The sequence below is a fragment of the Dermacentor silvarum genome, chromosome 10, assembly GCF_013339745.2.
Source record: "Dermacentor silvarum isolate Dsil-2018 chromosome 10, BIME_Dsil_1.4, whole genome shotgun sequence".
Taxonomy (NCBI): domain Eukaryota; kingdom Metazoa; phylum Arthropoda; class Arachnida; order Ixodida; family Ixodidae; genus Dermacentor; species Dermacentor silvarum.
Genome location: NC_051163.1, coordinates 38,237,645 through 38,255,844, shown reverse-complemented (window position 1 = coordinate 38,255,844; position 18,200 = coordinate 38,237,645).

The window sequence follows — 18,200 nt, the reverse complement described above, 5'->3', positions numbered from 1 at the left end:
GCGGGCTTTCTTTGAAGGCAGATTACAATACGCTCTATCAATGGTACTTAGTAGCAAACGCTTCAGTCGGCCATTTTTAAATGTAATCTACAACTTTCGCATTGGCACTTTCTTGGTTAAGCCAATATTTAAAACGTTAGGCAATTAGTTTATACAAATAATTGACTTTGCAAAACGAAAAAAAAAAAATACCGCAGACTAGGACACGCGATCCTCAATACCACTGAGCTGGATTGAGCCTCCTAGCACACTCCGTCGTTTTTAAAACATTGGCTACTTTCACCTGGGACACCCTGTATATTTTTTAGAAACTGTTCAAACAACCTTTTGTATATCTATACAATGCCTAGCCTCCGCTTTTGTAGAACCCCTGTGCGTTGTATTTAGGAAAAAGAGGAAGTGAAATGAATATGTACTCGTTCAGCCAGAGATTACAATTTTGTGTACTTACTGCTTTGTGTTTCTGACACGCACTGCAGTGGCTACATTAAAAGGTAAGACTTTGAGCCAAACACCATACCTTACCGGAAGTGTCCTCATATTTTGTCACCATCCAGCATGTTTACACACACAGAGTTACTTAGAATGGGGAAATACACTTGAGCAATATTTGCTAATAAAAAAGCACACACAGCCTTGCATAGTTGCGAAGCTGTCAATACACACAGTGAGAAGACGACATGAGAACTCACAGGACCAAAATTATACCAATACGAAGTATCCCGAAACCTCACCGGATATTAAAAATGCTTTGATCTTCCCGGCAGCCAGTGGCTATGAAGCCATGCAATGATTGTAAAAAGAATGCCCCGCACGGGCATTCTTTTCATCCAATTTAGCTATCAAGTTTTAATAAAGACAACAATGACCCATATTACGGGCTGCTAAATCTAGGCGTAATTAATTAAGCCCATGGGACAACACGTGCTTATAATAAATCGATAAAAAATACATACTTGAATGCACACAAAATAAAAAGGAAGCCTGCGTTAAAGCCTCCCAGCTTTTGCAATCAGGTTGAAGGTAACATAGAAAATGAAATGCTTTTAATTAGAGTGGCCTGAATGTGGGCGCCAATCGAAGGAAAAGGCAGTGGAGTAATGAAAAATCGCAATAGAGCCCGCAGTTATGTAAGTTTTGTCTTGCAAGCGCATGGATAGAGAAAAAAAATCGAAGGGTGAGTGTGGTTTTTGTTTTCGCTTTTTTCGCGGAATTCTCTGAACTTTGAATACCGGAGCTTCCAACTATAATGACGACAAACTAGTTTCTTTTAATGATAACATTTTACCACTGCTCTTCCTTGTGCAGAATGGTGGACTACAAGGCAATTTTCCCATTACCTTCGAATTGTCGAATACCAGTCATGAACGTCTGGAATCATCACCGCCATCTCGCATGATGCACACTGATTGCGGAACCAACTGCATGCTACACTTCGAGTAAGGAGTGTTCTACAATTCATCATATTTGTCAGCAATGCTGAACGATGAGAGTGTGATATCGAGTGCTTTTGAGTAACATTACAAGTTGTTGAAGTACGAACACACATGTTCACATAGTTGTGCGTGCTGGCACTGCTATAGAAACATTCGAGATGTCGGGAAAATGACTTTTACGCCATGGGCAACTGAATACATAAATTTGAGTCGCTCTCATTTACACTATGACGCATGGTAAACTTGAAAAAGCACGGATGGTCATGCTCAGGAGATTAAAATACGCCGGTACCAGTGATGACGATGATAATTTATACTGACATGCTGTCTAAAACGGGGCGGCTACAAACAGACACCTAGCCTGTTGGAGCTAATCAGGTGGTGCATGCATCCTTTGCAGTCTAGCGTTCTGCTCTTCTGTCCCTAACCATTTCTCTTTTTATTTAAGGCTCTATGCTTATATTGTACAATAATCTATGCCAGCAACGCTTCCGGCTTAATGAATATCTACCCTGCATTGTTTTCATCAGTACTCTAAACGTCTCTTGGTATCTCGATGGTTGAGCAGTCGAAGCTTCTATCCACTTTGAATACAAGTGCTTCTAGAAATGGGACGTTAACTACGGGTCTTTCTGTGTCTCTATCTTGGCATTTCATTAGGATGTGCTTATGTATCTGCGGGCTTTTGCATAAGTAGACACATGTGTCACCCTATTGCGAATTACGTTGCGTGGAATAACTGTAGGCGTGAAACTATTTACAGCGTGTATTTACAGCGTGTATCTGGGCTAACATCAAGCAAGGCACGTCGTCGTCATTATCTGACGCAGTGGCCGCCCATGGGTATGTCTCACTAAATCCAATAGTCTACATCATCTTCAAGTAGCACGTAGCACGACCCCAGGTGGTATAAGCGCCGGCCCGGCGCGACTAAGCAACCGCAGCAGAGAAAGCGTGGCAATGATTGAGTCTCGAAACGCGGCCGACGTAGCTCGAGACGGGAACAGAGGATGTAGTGGGACCGGCAGGTACAATTTCATACGTTAAGTCGATCACTCGTCGAAGGTAATGGTATGGGCCTGTATAACGAGGAAGGAGCTTTTCAGAAAGCCCCACGCGTCGAGATGGGAACCAAAGAAGCACTAGGGCACCTGTAGCTATGATTACTCCGGCAAGGTTTTGTTCTCCGCCAGCCAGCTCGGGCCTCAGATAGCGAGACATGTGGTGATAGCCAGCCTGCTGTTGATACACAACGCTTCCTCTGTAATACTGCCATATCTGTCTCTAATTCACTTCACCGCTTGAAAATGACCGAACGAATGCAGGGGGGATGCTGTTATGTATATTACGTCAGGCCACCAAATTCAAGTGACCGCTCATCAATATCGATATTATAATAATCATTCTGTTTTATCTACTGCAGAACAAAGATATCTCTAAGAGATGTTTAATTACCTTTTATTGCACTAGCTGACGCCCTCCTATGCCTGAAGGTTACCTTATGTCTACTCTTATGCGTATCCTATTCGCGTCTTTCGTTTTCAAACCACGCCCAGCGTGCCCACCAGAACACATATCTAATTTAGACTTTGATCTTTTTGTCGTTCTTGTGGTCATTTAAATATTCAAAACATGAGTGCAGAAAAACTCTTGGATTCATACAATGAGCGCGTATTGAAAGCTGGGGCGCTATAACGTAAAGCTATTCCCAACTTTTCTATTCCAGTTCTGCAATCAGCCCACCGCGATTGGTGAAAACATTTTCGGGCAACTCGCAACTTCGCCTGTCTGTCACGCGACGTCACGAAAGCAGCGATAGCTCCCCATCTGATATAATGACTACACACTGATTATGCATGAATAAACTGCACAAAAGAAAAATAATTATTCCTGATTCGACGCCTTTTCACCATTAGCCCTCTGCTAGTGGTCCAATGTTTTCGGAATGCGCCCACTTGGCCTGTCTGTCACGCGACCTCACAAAACCGCGAAAACTCACCGCGTCAAAGTGACGTGTACGCGAAAAAATGCATTAATATGCCGAACAAAACTGAAAATTTTTCTGAATAGTCAGAGATTGCCCCGTTCCGAAAGGAATAGGAGATGGCTGCCCACCGATCGCTCAGGCCCTCGCTACTCGCACCTGCTGGTGAGTATGTATTTATTTGCGCATGATAAACCCTTTTGCGCGGCATTCAAACTTTATCGAGCCCTTTCGGCACGTATCGGCACGGATCCTATGTTGAGGATCCGTTTTAGCGGCATCCTTATCCCTCCGTTGCACGCCGCTGCGATTTTCGACCAGCCACCGCTAGCTAAGTAAGGCGAAGCGGACGAATCGGAGAAGCAGGCACCACCCTCTTCATGCGCTTATCTATTTTCACTGTGCTGGCTCGGCCCCATCGAAACCCTCTCCACTAGAGCCGGCTCCTCGCCTCTTGTCAGCCAATTAGATAACAAACACCTCTCAGTACAGGCAATGTTATTCGTTTTGAAAGCGAACAAAGGTGACCTCCTATAAACGAGGAGAGTGTTTGATTGGGTTTTTCAGCCAACGCTGTGGGTCACCGCACGATGGCTGCGTCGCTGGTTACGTAAATTTGACGTCAGGAGTTTGGAATCAAAACAGTTTGGAATCGTTTTACATTATAGCGCCCCAGAGTAGCACGTTATAGAAAAACTCACCAAGCGCGGAAAGGTGCTTTAATGAAACACTGTGCGAATAGTGTTTTTGCAAAACTAAGCCAAACAGACGTTTCGCTCGTGATAACTAGGTTTACAATAAAAGCTAAACCTCAAGCAATTTCTTTTTTTTTTATTTTTAGTTGAATCTCGGTGGGTTATGTTTAGGGAATGCTTGTGAATACAACGATGGAGTTCTTTGACTGCTCATGGAGCCATGCACTTGTTTTAGATTTGCATGGAGGACTCTTTCGTCTTGAGCCACAACTGTGGCACAAGATTACCGCTTAGCTTTGATAAACTATTCGTCCAATTTGCAACTACAGATCCCTTCATTAAAGCCACAAGGCTACTTTCGAAAAGAAACATATAACATTATATGAATGTCTTGTTATCCCACACTGTACGCCCGCTATGTCGAAGCAGTAAGTACCCTGACTATTATATGCAAATATATAGAGCAAAGGAATGCACGACGCCAATTTTAGCCCTACGCTGCGCCATCTACGGAAGTAATAAATGACAACGCAGTGCGTGGAAGCTTAAGATAAGAAGAAGCAAATCCGCAGAGCTAGAAAGATGGCGTAAAAAAAAAAGACAATAAAAGAGAGCTCGTCCTAACACGGGTTTTTCCGGTGTCCCACATATATGCCGCTCCTGAAGCGTGAAACACTCACATTCACGTTTCTACGGTTGATGTCGCACATCCCTGCTGTGGACCTCGCGTTCCAGCACATCGTCAGAATCAGGGTGGCAGCAAGGATTCATTCTCTCGTGCGCGAAAAATTGCGTTTTCTCTCTGTCCCCGTGCCCTCGCTGGCGTCGCGTCTCACTGTGTTTGGTTCTCTACTTCGCTGTGTTTGACCGTCAATCTCCTTCGCGACAGCCACTGTACAGAGGGTCAAAGGCTGTCTGATTTGCCCGTTTATTCATATTGCTGTTTTTTTTCTTTACTTTAACCACTCTGTTTCTCGCACAAGGCATTATTACGCACAAGTGCAACCAGAACAGAAGTGAAATGATAACAGGAAAATGACAACGTATTGTTTGAAACCATCTGCTGTGGCGCTATGCCTGTGGCTCTTTGCTGCTGAGGGCGAGGGCGTGGGTTCGATTCCCAGCAGTGAGGGCCACATTTCAATAGAGATGGAATCCACAAACAGTTTGTGGTTCTTTCAGCCGTTTTATAGCGAATAGTTTTTTTTTTTTGTTTCAACTGATTTCGTACTCCAACGGACACGTTCTTTATCGAACGTCAATTAGAACTTTTAGCAGCACGGGCCATCGAGAAGGCTTTTCTTCGTCTGAGGCTGTTGAGGCTGTGGTAGGTGGCGACGCTGTGTCATGTTTCGCCACTGCAAATTTTTTCCTCTTCTGGTCCGTGTTCATGTAATGTACTTTCCATTCATTAGTAACACAGAGTGCAATGCTATATGCTTCCAAACGTATTTGTGAATACTTTTACTGTTCTCGCGGCATTCAGTGGCCGCCGCCTATGCGGTCACCTATTGCTTGGTTGCGAAACCATATAGTCCCATATTTTTTTCTGATTTCCTTATGTTCCTCACAGGAGAAAATGTTTCAATCCTTATGTAAAAATTCAGGAACAAATTACTTGCGTATGTTTAAGCGCGCGTTTTGATCACTGCATTAATTTTCAATGTCCATGATAGTAAAATCATCATGAAATGTTCTCGGAACGTGTGATCTCGGAAAACCAACTTCCGAGAAGTTTCTGCCAGTAGCCCGTGAAGCCGTAGTTCAATACTTTGCGCGTAAATACTAGTACAGGCTGCAAATGCGAAGACTGGACAACACGCGCAGGATGTCCAAATATTCAAATTTTTATTAATCTCGTGGTCCTCAAACTTTTGACGCCGACTCTGCAGGTTCGAAAATTTTATTACCCACTCTAAGTTTAAGTTTATGTTTAAGTCATGAGACTTGACAAATATTCTAACTTCTGTTGACGTTCGACATCCACGGCGCACTTCAGTTTCATATAGGTTGTTTTCTACCATTTGGTGTATTACCGACTTATGTACTGTTTTTAATGTCTTTCTGATGTCTATACTTGCCAGCCGTTAACCTGTGTGCGTTGCCTTCTTTTAACAGCGTTTCTGTTTAAGCCGGGCGTAAAGTGTCAGCTGAAACAAAAAATGTGGGCCGATCCTGGTGGTCGTGCAGAAAGGGTCCAAGCGCAATGACACATAGCCCTGTGAACTAGCGAGGCTGAGTCTGAAGCCTCACTTCCACGCGAAACGGCGACAAGCCCGAGCAGCCATCCTGCGCAAAAGGCAGGAGCTAGACGCAGACAACTACTTTACTGACGCGGGCTTATACCCCCGAGGTGAGACAGTGACTCCTATACTTATGCGACGGTCACGTCCAAACGCACGACTTCAAGCGCCGTGGCGGAAGCCGCGGCCATAGCCCTGGCCATCCGAGACGCTGAGGTCAAGAGCCAGTCTGTCGGCTTATTTACTCACAGACTCGCAAGACGCCTGCCGGCTCTTCCTTCGGGGAGTTCTACCGGCCGAGGTCCTTCGCGTACTAGGACCAAGCCTCCAAATGTACCACGGGATAACCTGATGTCCCACGCACACCGGAGTGGAAGGCAACGATCGGGCGGATCGCCTGGCTCGAGGTATAACAGGCCGAGCCGCGATATATACCGCTCGAACGGACGCCTCTCCGACACCCGGCAGCACACCGAGAGACATACTTGAGGCACAACGACTAGGAAGAGGAAGATGAACCAAAGCTCCACCTCACCCCAAGCTCAACAGGCGACAGGCGAGGGACTGGCTGCGAATACAGACAAACATCTACCCACACTTAGACTCCACAAAATGTTTACCGACAAACACAACGACTGATAACCGTGGTGCGACTCCACCCGATACTTGAACACGTCCCTTACCAATGCACGCAGCGTCCGGCAGACGCCGTCTCGGAGCTTCTTAACCCATTAAGGACCCAGAAAACTCCGCCAGTTACATTTTGGTGATTTTTTGTGCGAGGTGATGCTTTCACACTGCAAGTACGTTGTGAAAGTTTCATGAGTGCTGCTTTATTCGTTGAAGCGCTTCGATAGTGTACTTTGTAAAGCACGCTGGGCCTTTGTGGGAGCAAAACCTGATGTAGGTCACCAAATGTGAATGCTATAATTTGGAGCTTCAAAAAACAGAAAGGCTTGCAGCGAAGAGTGAGACAAACTTTGCGTAAGCCCTCATAACCTTGTGGTAGAAAAATGAGCATTTTAGTGGAAAATATTCTTTGCTGGGAAGTGTTCCAACTATTTAAGTGTGCAGTATGATTTAACGGGGAAGGACTTTGGTTTTGCTTTCAGAAGCGCGCGCGATGAAACTATATTATCGATGCAGACTTACACGGGATATCTTACAATGAATGTAGGTTTTCAAAACTAAAGCATTCAGCATTTGGTTCAGTGGTAGTTGAAACATTCAAGAGACTGGTGGCATTTGCTCCAATAGCAGTCTGTTCTTGCATTTCAGTCCTGTTGTATGATTTGGTCGGCACATTTTCGTTAGAATTTTCGGATCTTTCAAGAGATGGGATCAGCGTCTTGTTCCCCAATGTGGGTTGCTCTACTTTCATTGCATAACTCATCTCAATTGGAAGAGGAATATAGATCGTATTTGTTGTTTTATGTGTCCTCCCACCTATTTTCCGATTTGTAATAAAATCCTGCATAGATATTCTGTAGTTTTAAATAACATTCATATGATGTCTAAATGCATTTTTATTTATCTGAATATAATGCAACACTTCTCGCCATTTTATTGACTCTGAAGATAAGAGTGTCATCTTTCTCGGCAGCAAGAAAGGAACCAGGGGGAATAAGAGCAATCTTAGTGCAATACCTAATATATTTTTCACCTGCAGTGATCTCTGAAGTGTTTGTGGTCAGCAAAGAATATTCAAAAAATATTCAGAAAAAAATAACCGCAAAAGAAGCTACCGTGTATGCTTCCAGAACAAGCACAGCCGTCTAGCATACACATAGACCCAGTGTACTTCACAAAGTACACCTACATTCATTTTCTCGCGACGCTGTAAATATGTACTGTATATAGAACATCATGGATGCATCTTTTTACGCCATTTCTTTCTAAAGCTTCCACAGAAACCTCAGATTCGTGAAGCATATGATATGCTTGATAAAAAGTAAGGAAGGTGCATGTACAGCAGCACCTGCTATGTTCAGCACTGCTCCAAGTTTGGCGATGAATAAATCAAATACATAATGCAGCTGACAAAAGAAAACTACATCGTGGTTGTCTTGGCATGACTCTTTTTAGCAAAATGGCATACTAAGGAACACAGTATATTTCTTCTTTAATTATTTACAAATGAAAATGGTACTGTCCTTTTAAAAGTACGCTGGTCCCTAATGGGTTAACGACACACTCAGCAATTGGTCGTGGGAGGCGCAACTCTCCGCACTGGACCTTGGAAGCCAATAGGCGACCCTCGAGCAGGCCCGGCTAGCTGCAATAACCGGTGGGGCCCTGGAAGAGGGGCTCCACCCACGCCACCTAGAAGACTGAAGGCCCCCACACGGCGGTGTGACGTCACGCAGGTCAGAGCGTACTGGAAGTTGGCATCACCTCGGCCGTTACCTCCATATAAGCGGCGCGTTGTCGCGAAATAAAATTAAATTTGCTCGCTCATGTTACACGTTAAACTAACAAAAATGCCGCGTCTACAGTTATGCACGCAGTTCGGTCAGGAAAAATTGTCACAGTTTGTAGCCTCGCGTCTTAAGAAGGCGCTTTGCGTATACATGTAAGAAACCGTTTTCTAAATGCTTGGAAGGAATTGATCTAAATATTTATCATCAGTGTTGGGTATCCCCTCCATATCATGTAGGTATGAGGTAATCACTTTTCAACCCTGCCGTGATTCCTATATATTTAATACTTCCAGGTGTTCTTTTCTAGGTTTGTTAGAAAAATGGCAACATTTAACATTACATGAAATTAAACGCCTGCAGTTGAAAGTGGAAGAAACACGAATACTCGTAAAATGACACTCATTCTGCCCCGCAGCAATATAAGATCGTTTATTATACACAGCTTGACAGTCTGTTCTGTGTAGAGCAACAAATTCTTAGTAAAGGTGGACATGCAACTTAGTGTAGGAAAAAATTGGTACAATAACATTTCTATGAATGCACTTACTGCTTTGGCACAAATTATTGCTTCAAGCATGAAGGACACAGATGTGCACGATTTTCGTGAAGCAGAACAGAAAGATAGAGACCAGAAGCCTTCTGGAGAATGGTAGGATGCTGGGTATTTTATTTGACATTGATGAGAGAAAAAGCATTTTATTTACAAATTATACTGTGGAAGCAAAACTGCATAAAAGACACCTCAACTTCTAACAGCTTCAAGTTTTCGCTTTGCCTTTATGGCAGACAACTTGTCGTCTGCTGTTTTGCATAAGTTGTTGAGAGGAGTGTTTGCTGCTGCACTCAAAATGTAATGCATGACTTGTTGAGGAGAATGCCCATTTACACAAACATCCAGGTCATCAGTATAATTAAGGATACCATACACAAGAGCCACTAATAGTTCTTTCTGCTTCGGAAGTGCAAAAAAAAAACTGAGTGGCGAAGCGTGGAGTCCTAGGCTTGTCGAGCACTATTTCTGCGGTAAATACAGCATTTCTAACAAGTTCATGCGGGAACTTCAGCCCACCCCTGGTCATGCTCGTAATAAGGACATTTCTCGTAATATCTATCCTTGCGTCATCCAATACCAGATTTTCTTTGCATGATTGGCATAACAGTTTCTCTATAGCTGCATGAGCGCAGTAGCCTGCAACATATGTCACAACTGGAAGCCGTGCCACTTTCTTCTCAATACCGCTGTCATTAACTGTGACATCAAACTGGCTTAGCAGCAAGCTGGCACTAATGACAGGAACATCGCACAGCATGTCAATGTCTGGCAACTCGAGCACTTTCTGTAACCGCAGCTTTGTCTCGGACTCATAAATCTGTCTAATTGAAACATGATAGTTTGCGCCAGACAACTGACGGTACCGACCAAAGCGATCCTCGAGAGAATCTGTGTGAAAATTACCCATCAAAACATACTGCATACCTAGTTCTTCAAGGCAGTAGATAGTGATCTCGTGGAGCGCATGAGTTGTGACATAAAGCTGAGTGCGTTTCTCTTGTCAAAGGTCCTGCATCATGCATTGTTGAGAGGAGTGTTTGCTGCTGCACTCAAAATGCAATGCATGACTTGTTGAGGAGAATGCCCATTTACACAAACATCCAGGTCATCAGTATCATTAAGGATACTATACACAAGAGCCACTAATAGTTCTTTCTGCTTCGGAAGTGCAAAAAAACTCTTTTTAGCAAAATGGCTTACTAAGGAACACAGTATATTTCTTCTTTAATTATTTACAAATGAAAATGGTACTGTCCTTTTAAAAGTACGCTGGTCCCTAATGGGTTAACGACACACTCAGCAATTGGTCGTGGGAGGCGCAACTCTCCGCACTGGACCTGGGAAGCCAATAGGCGACCCTCGACCAGGCCCGGCTAGCCGCAATAGCCGGTGGGGCCCTGGAAGAGGGGCTCCACCCACGCCACCTAGAAGACTGAAGGCCCCCCACACGGCGCAGTTCGGTCAGGAAAAATTGTCACAGTTTGTAGCCTCGCGTCTTAAGAAGGCGCTTTGCGTATACATGTAAGAAACCGTTTTCTAAATGCTTGGAAGGAATTGATCTAAACATTTATCATCAGTGTTGGGTTATCATCCGTGCTCACGTTGGTTTCGACGGGAATTCAGGGCGCAGGCTCCTTTCCCAAGCGTATCACCCCTGAAGGAAGCCGAACGCCAGGCCAGGGTACGCTTGTACCCTTTCGAACCAGTGGGCACCCGGCGGCGGTGGGAATCGAACCCACAGCCTCCCGCAGCCGAGGCGGGCGTCCTACCACTAGGACGCCCAGCTTTGAAATCAAAGTGTGACTGAATGTGGATTTCATCTATCATTAAGCTTACTATCGTTTCATGTTCTGTCATTATGGTAGCAACCTTCTTAGCATATGACAACAAAAAACATGAGTCTTGCTGTTCTGTGGCTGGGCTAACTTGTTAAGCGGAGCAGAGACGTCTTATTGTTTCAGGATGAGGCAACTTTACGTTCAGTGAACCTCTCAGGAACCGGCATGCGTGCGGCGAAATGGTGTAGAGGATACTTGCAAATACCAGCAGGTCTGACGAGTAGCGTGCTTCGTTGTTAAGGATGAGCTCCACTTGGGATTTTATAAATTTCACGATTTCCAGGTGCCATTCAAGTAGGTGATGCTGCTGATCATTGCATATCAACTCCTCCAACAGTACCACCACAGTTGCAAGCACTTGATGAGCCCTCTGAACATTGTTGGAAGACTAAGGAGTGCGCAGGCACTCATCATAATGAAGGATGTCACTTAGTTGCCGCAAGTCCTGCAACTGTGCAGGAACACTGACACCATCAAGTTCCACAATGCGCATTTCCCCGAAATACACTTCGACACACATGCTGTCTCGAACAATCACTGATGAATGCACAGAGGTGCCCTGATATACAATGAAATCCTGAAATAGAACCTTCGAGTTCATGTTGATCACAGACCAAAATGGTGAGGTGTTGAAGATTGGCAGAGCATGGAGAACTTTAGAAAATCTTGTGACTTAGTTCTTCATGTTTTGTTGTTTTTCTACCAGAGATTTTTCCATGGCACTGCGGAGCGATTCCTCTTCGAAACGTTTTCTTTTCTCCTCCGGAGCATCCAGAGTGCATGCATTTTGACGAGAGATGTATTGAGGACAATTCAGGTACACACTCGGTACCGCATCCGGCTTCAGCCGGAAGACTTTCAGCGGTAATTCAATAATCTTCCTCGTCATCACGTCGGTGTACTTTGACGTTTCCACTTAGTCGCTGCCTACAAAATGCTTCTCGCAGAGCTGAAATGACAAAAAAAAAAGAATTATGTGGGAACACGTTTCATAATGCCGAAAACGTAAACGGCTTGGTTTGGCTTTCTATACAACAAAAGAAGTATGTTCACGTTTCAGGCTCCGACAACGCAAGCAGGCCGATTAAGCTGGTGCTGGATACGTTCAGCCGCAAAAACGTGCATTGCGTTAATAAAAGAAAAAAGACGGCAGATCCCACGCCCTGTGGGAATCGATGTTATGCGAAGCAGTGTTCGGAGAGCCTACCAAGTTAATGAAACGACCATGAGAACACCAAGGCGTAGGCGGCTGTTTCATGACCTACATGACACGCATGTCATGAGTTCTACAGGAGTGCCTTTAGCTAGGCCTAAGAGACCTTAAAGTGAAAGCCTTAGTCGTGCTCATGATTATGACTTCGACCATCAACCTTTAGCCTTTTCCTTCACTTCGTATCCACGTCCGAACCCATTTCAGTGGTTTTTGAGTGTTAATGTTTTCTCGCTGTGTCATTGTCACTTTTGCTGAGTCATGCTCAAGACTATGCCTTCTACCATCATCATTTAGCGTTTCCTTCACTTACTACCCACGCCCAAACCTATTTCAGTGGTTTTTGAGCGTTCATTTTTTCGCTTAGTCACAGTCGTTCTGCTGAGTCATGATCATGACTATGACTTTTGCCATCATCCTTTAGTGTTTCCTTCACTTAGTATCATCATTCTGGGGTTTTACGTGCAAAAACCAGTTCTGATTATGAGGCACGCCGTAGTGGAGGGCTCCGGATTAATTTTGACCACCTGGGGTTCTTTAACGTGCACTACAACGCAAGCACACGGGCATTTTTGCATTTCGCCTCCATCGAAATGCGGCCGCCGCGGCCGGGATTCGATCCCGCGACCTCGTGCTCAGCAGCGCAACGCCTTAGCTGACTGAGCTACCCCGGCGGGTTTCCTTCACTTAGTACTGACGTGCAAACCCATTTCAGTGGTTTTTGAGCGTTAATTTTCTTTCGCTGGGTCATTGTCATTTTTGGCGGCTGTTTCACGACCCACATGACAGGCATGTCATCACATTCATGTCACGGCCTATCATTTATGTTCGTCCTACACTCTTCTCATACTATGCCAATTTTGGTAAATACCAAGTTAACGAAACGACCATGAGAGCACCAAGTCGTAGGCGGCTGATAGATAGATAGATAGATAGATAGATAGATAGATAGATAGATAGATAGATAGATAGATAGATAGATAGATAGATAGATAGATACTGTCAAAGTGCCAAATGTTTGCCAAAAAATTCTTCGCATTTAAAAGCCCCCGTATAATCATAGGCCATATCTTACCGCTGTGTTCTTCGTCGGAGCAAAATCCTTGCCGGGAACCGCTCTTGTCCATGACGCCCGCCGCACCGGGTCGTTCGGAAACACGTGCACTCGCACGCTCGGCTCTCCTGCATAATTCGACTTGCAATTGGGAGCGCAACAGCAGCTGGGCATTCTTTCAGTTCGTTCACGTGCACAAACACAGCATGAAATTTAAAATACTGTCTCGTATGTCACGGTGAGCTGCCTGGTAAGCGGGCAGACAAAAAGAGACACTACGTCGGCGGTAAACTTAGAGAGTTTATTGGGCGAACTTGTGCCCTAAAGCAAGCGAACAACAAAGCAGCAAGCACGCCTACGGCGTTCGTCGGACTTAGCCAGCGCTAGCGGTGGTCCCGTATTTGTACACTTCACGTCCATGGTCGAAACCAACTAAGTGGCGCTGAGTCAATCCGAGCGTTGATCTGAGCTTGGTGACGTATGCGTTTGGACGAGGAGGTGACGCGGGGACCTTAAGTCTTCTAGGTGGTGCTAGCGCTGAGCCGTGCTCCCTCAAGGGCTGCAGAAGATAGCGCCAACCTTTCCCTTTCCCTCAAGAACCACTTATCATCATCCGTAGTAACCAAGCACAATCGTTATTGTAGTGAGACCTACATAGGCCGCATTCTCGCCGCTTTGCTGACGTCGATGACCACACCGCGAGCTGAGCCGTTGCCTCGCAACCGCCGCAGCTGGCAGCGCCGCTCGCCGCGCCATCTTGCATTACGTCAGAGGAGGAGCCGGTGAAACCGCGAGCTGAGCCGTTGCCTGGCAAGCACGGTGTTGCATCGGCGTTGCATTGCCGGAGGAGCCGGCTTTGCATCGTATATATAGAAGGGCCAGCTCGGTGGGATTCGTCGGCAGATATGGAAAGTGAGTCGGAGAGACTGAAAGAAGCCAGGCTTCATCGCCGGAACGAATCCAAGAGGAGGCAGTGAACCGAGGAGACGGAGGAAGAACGAGCTGAACGCTCGAGAAGCGTCGTAAGTACGAAGCGGCCAGGCGAGTTCATTCAGATGAGGATGGTTCGTCGTCTAGTTCGGTATCTCGTTCCAGGGCCGCGGATCAACGACGGAATGAAACCAGGAGGAGGCAACGAGCTGCGGGGACAGAAGAAGAACGTGCTCGGCGTATCGAACAGAGACGGCAGAGTGATGCAGCTCGGAGAGCGCCGCGCCTAACCGCCGATACAACGCAGTTGGAGGACGTCAAGGCTTGCCGTGTGACGGACCATGTGACTCGGCTGGCTGAAAGTTCAAGTGCGACGCGCATGTTCCAAACGGACTTAACAGACAATCTGTTTGAATTTGCGTGTGACGTATAACCGTGCCTCTTGCTACGCACACCCAGGCATAACTGAGTTAAGCCAAAGCCAATTTTTTTTCAATAATGCTGTTTCTCTCTCTTTCTCCCTCTCTGGCTAAGGCAAGTTAAGCATGGTTGGGACTACTTAAGCTTAGTCAGTAAATGATAACCAATCAATAGCCAATCAATAGCTAATCTGGAAAACTCCGGAAATGCTGAGGATGGCTTCATAGTGCTTAGCCTAGCCCAAATACGTGGCCATTACCTGGCGATAGCCAATCGATAGCCAATCAATAGCTCTTCGATAATTGACAAATAATCAATTTATTCCGGGAAATGCGGGGGATCACTTCGTATTGCTTAGCCTAGCCCAAATACGTGGCCAATACCCAGCGATAGCCAATCAATTGCCAATCAATTGCTAATTTATAATCAATCAATAATCGATAAATTTCGGAAAATGCCGGGGTTGACTTGGTAGTACCTACCAAGCCCAAAAGCCGGGACTAGCTATAGGTGTCCATCAGCTCCCCTGTTTCTTTAGCATTGCGCCTCCAGTGCAAGCTACGATATTCTTTTTTTTTGGGGGGGGGGGCATTAGTCAAGGCACGCGTTCCGCCTTTTGCAGGCAAGCGAAATTACTCTAGCGCACTTGGCACCATGATTTGTCTTCGAAGCCGTTTCTGCGCACCTATTACAAAGGACGAATGAGATTAAGTTGGACGTTTCTGACATTCGTATTCTACGAGTACAGATATCGAGGGAAGTTTAGCAAATTTTCTTACCGTCTACGCAAATATCATCATCATCATCATCATCATCATCATCATCATCATGTTTTCACCAGAGCATAAATCGAGATTGCGAGAATGCTCAATCTGACACTCGCTAGGATTCCACCTTGGGTGAGCGATAATTACGCAGTCGTTTGCGTTTTCGTCATCCTGCTGTCATCTTCTTTATGTCGCCTTTGTTGCATCGTTACTTGTTTGCATCTACGACCATTTTATTGCATTGAATTCCAACCATATTTCTTATATCACGGAATTTCGTCCACAGGTGCATTTCTTTTAAGCAGTACTAGAAACTGAGGAAAGCTTCTCCAAAGAAATCGCGATTACTTTCATACAAAAAAGAATATCAATAGAATAAAGGCACAGATAATTTAGCATGCTCGCTTCTTTCACAAACCACATGCCCAATCACATTTTCTCAGAGCTCTAGCGCTTTATAAGAATCTGGATGGCGTGACGTCGACGCAAAGAAAGGCAACTACTACGAAACCGTTTTGTCATGTCCTACTTTCTTTCGTCTTCGTTTCTGCGACGTGCAGTGCGTGCTAAAAACTGCAGATAATGTTGGGCACACAAGATGTCTATAGTGTAGGCGAGGCAGTTTGAGCCACCAAGCTTTGCTGTACATTAAACTAACTTTTAATGATCACTTGCAGGCACTTTAAGCCTTTGCCGCTGCCTTCTATTTAAAGAAAATTCAGGGAACTAATGGTTTTTCTAACCTCGTTAACTTGTAGTGCTTGATTTCGCAGCGCATTCTTTTTTTTTCTTTACTGTCAATAATTTGCCTCATTCCTTAATGCCATTCCTCATACCCTTATTTTGCACTTGGCTCTTTCTCTCACCTCTCTATTTAGTCTGCAAGAAACCCACTTTTGGCACATGGTACGTTCCGAGAAGTTCTTGATTCGACAAAAAGCAAGTTGTGAAAAACGAAACGAAATAGGGACTGAACTGCGCCTAGCGCAGTACTGAAAGGTCCTCGTTGACGTATGCAGTGTTTATCTTCACGCTATGTTTGAGAATGGTCCGTTATGCACGCTTAATAGTCCGATCTGCACACCTGTCTTCTGCACGAGTTCGTCGGAATTTCTCCGCGATAACATCCCGCTTGTGCCTACGTTCCTTTCGAATATTCAGCAACCGGTTCTCGACTCGTAGCGCACATATCCTTTTTTTTTTTAGAAGTGGCACCAAGCACTGAACTCCTCACCACAAAACAGTGTTCTTTCTGACACTCCTCCAGGCTTTCTTATTTACATACTTGATTTCTCACCATTTAAACACTTTCCCCTTGTAAATACGTTATGCATTTTAGTCATCTTTCTTTAGGTTACGATGTGCACTGCTTAGCGGTTAAAAGTGAAGTATTCTGGCTTGCCTGTGTCCGGAGTTGTGTCTACGGCTCTGGTTGGGTTTAGGCATGGTTCAGGTTACCCGATACGGCAGCTTAATTGTGGCAGCCGGAGCGGGCGAGGGTAGTGCACGGCGCCTAGGTGATTGCAATATATGAGCAGAAACCGATGCGGTCGCCGGGTGAGATATGGCAAAATCTACGCCGAAGTGTTTTCTTTCTATGGTTTTCATTCATACAAAAAGCAACAAATATGTTGCTTAAAGACTGTTGAAATACCCTTTCAAAAAGTCGATTCGAATTGATTTTGCAAAAGGAGGAAAGCTATTTTAAAGTATATAGACTAAACATTCTTTTTTTTTTCAATTTCGTGCCGTGGCCTCACGCCTGCTCGTCAGTGTCATGGTCGTTATGTATTTCGGATGCAAAAAAGACATGTTCCCATCAAAATATACTTTCAGAAAGATAACAATTGATGGAAAAGGCATGTCTCATGCTATACATAACCTGGGCACTCCGGTTTCAACGCTTAGATTGATCACAAACATGCTATACAAACAAAACTATAACAAAAGCATCCATAATGCTGAAATGCACACAGTTTCGTGCTTAAATACCATTTACTGCGGAATCAGGTAAGTGTTTAAAATTGAGTTTGCCTTCTCTGTCTCGCCTGTCAGTCCATTCCGTTACGAAGACTACGATTGTTGTACCCATCAGTGACAGATAACCACTTTTGTCGTCGGGAGACCAGGTGGTCTTCTCCATTATCAGCATCGTCACAAGGCTAAAGAAAGAAAGCTTATCCACGACCTTCACCACTCGCATTCGAAGCCAATTTACTTAAGAATAAATATTCTTGCGGAGGCGGGATTCAAACCCGTGTACCCCCGGTCCCAAGGCGAGCGTCGTAACCACTAGCCTATACAGCCACTTTTTTTTCTTCTTTATTACATGGGTGCAGAATCTTCAGCAACGCAAGAAACAACTAGGGAGCCTACATGCAAGCGCTTGCATGTAGGCTCCCTACATTTCCCTGCATATGGCACCACGATTTGTCTTCGACGTCTTTTCACCGCGTATTTATTTTATTGCAAATTTCACCGCATATTTCATTTCAATAATATGGAGCGTTGTTTCATTGCGGTGAAAAAAAATTCATTTCGTACTCGGCTTGGAATATCACCGCTTTTTTCGCGCACGGCATTTTTCATGCGCTCTCGCGTATAAAATTTCGTCATCCTGATGCGCAAAGGAACGCGAAAAATAGTTAAC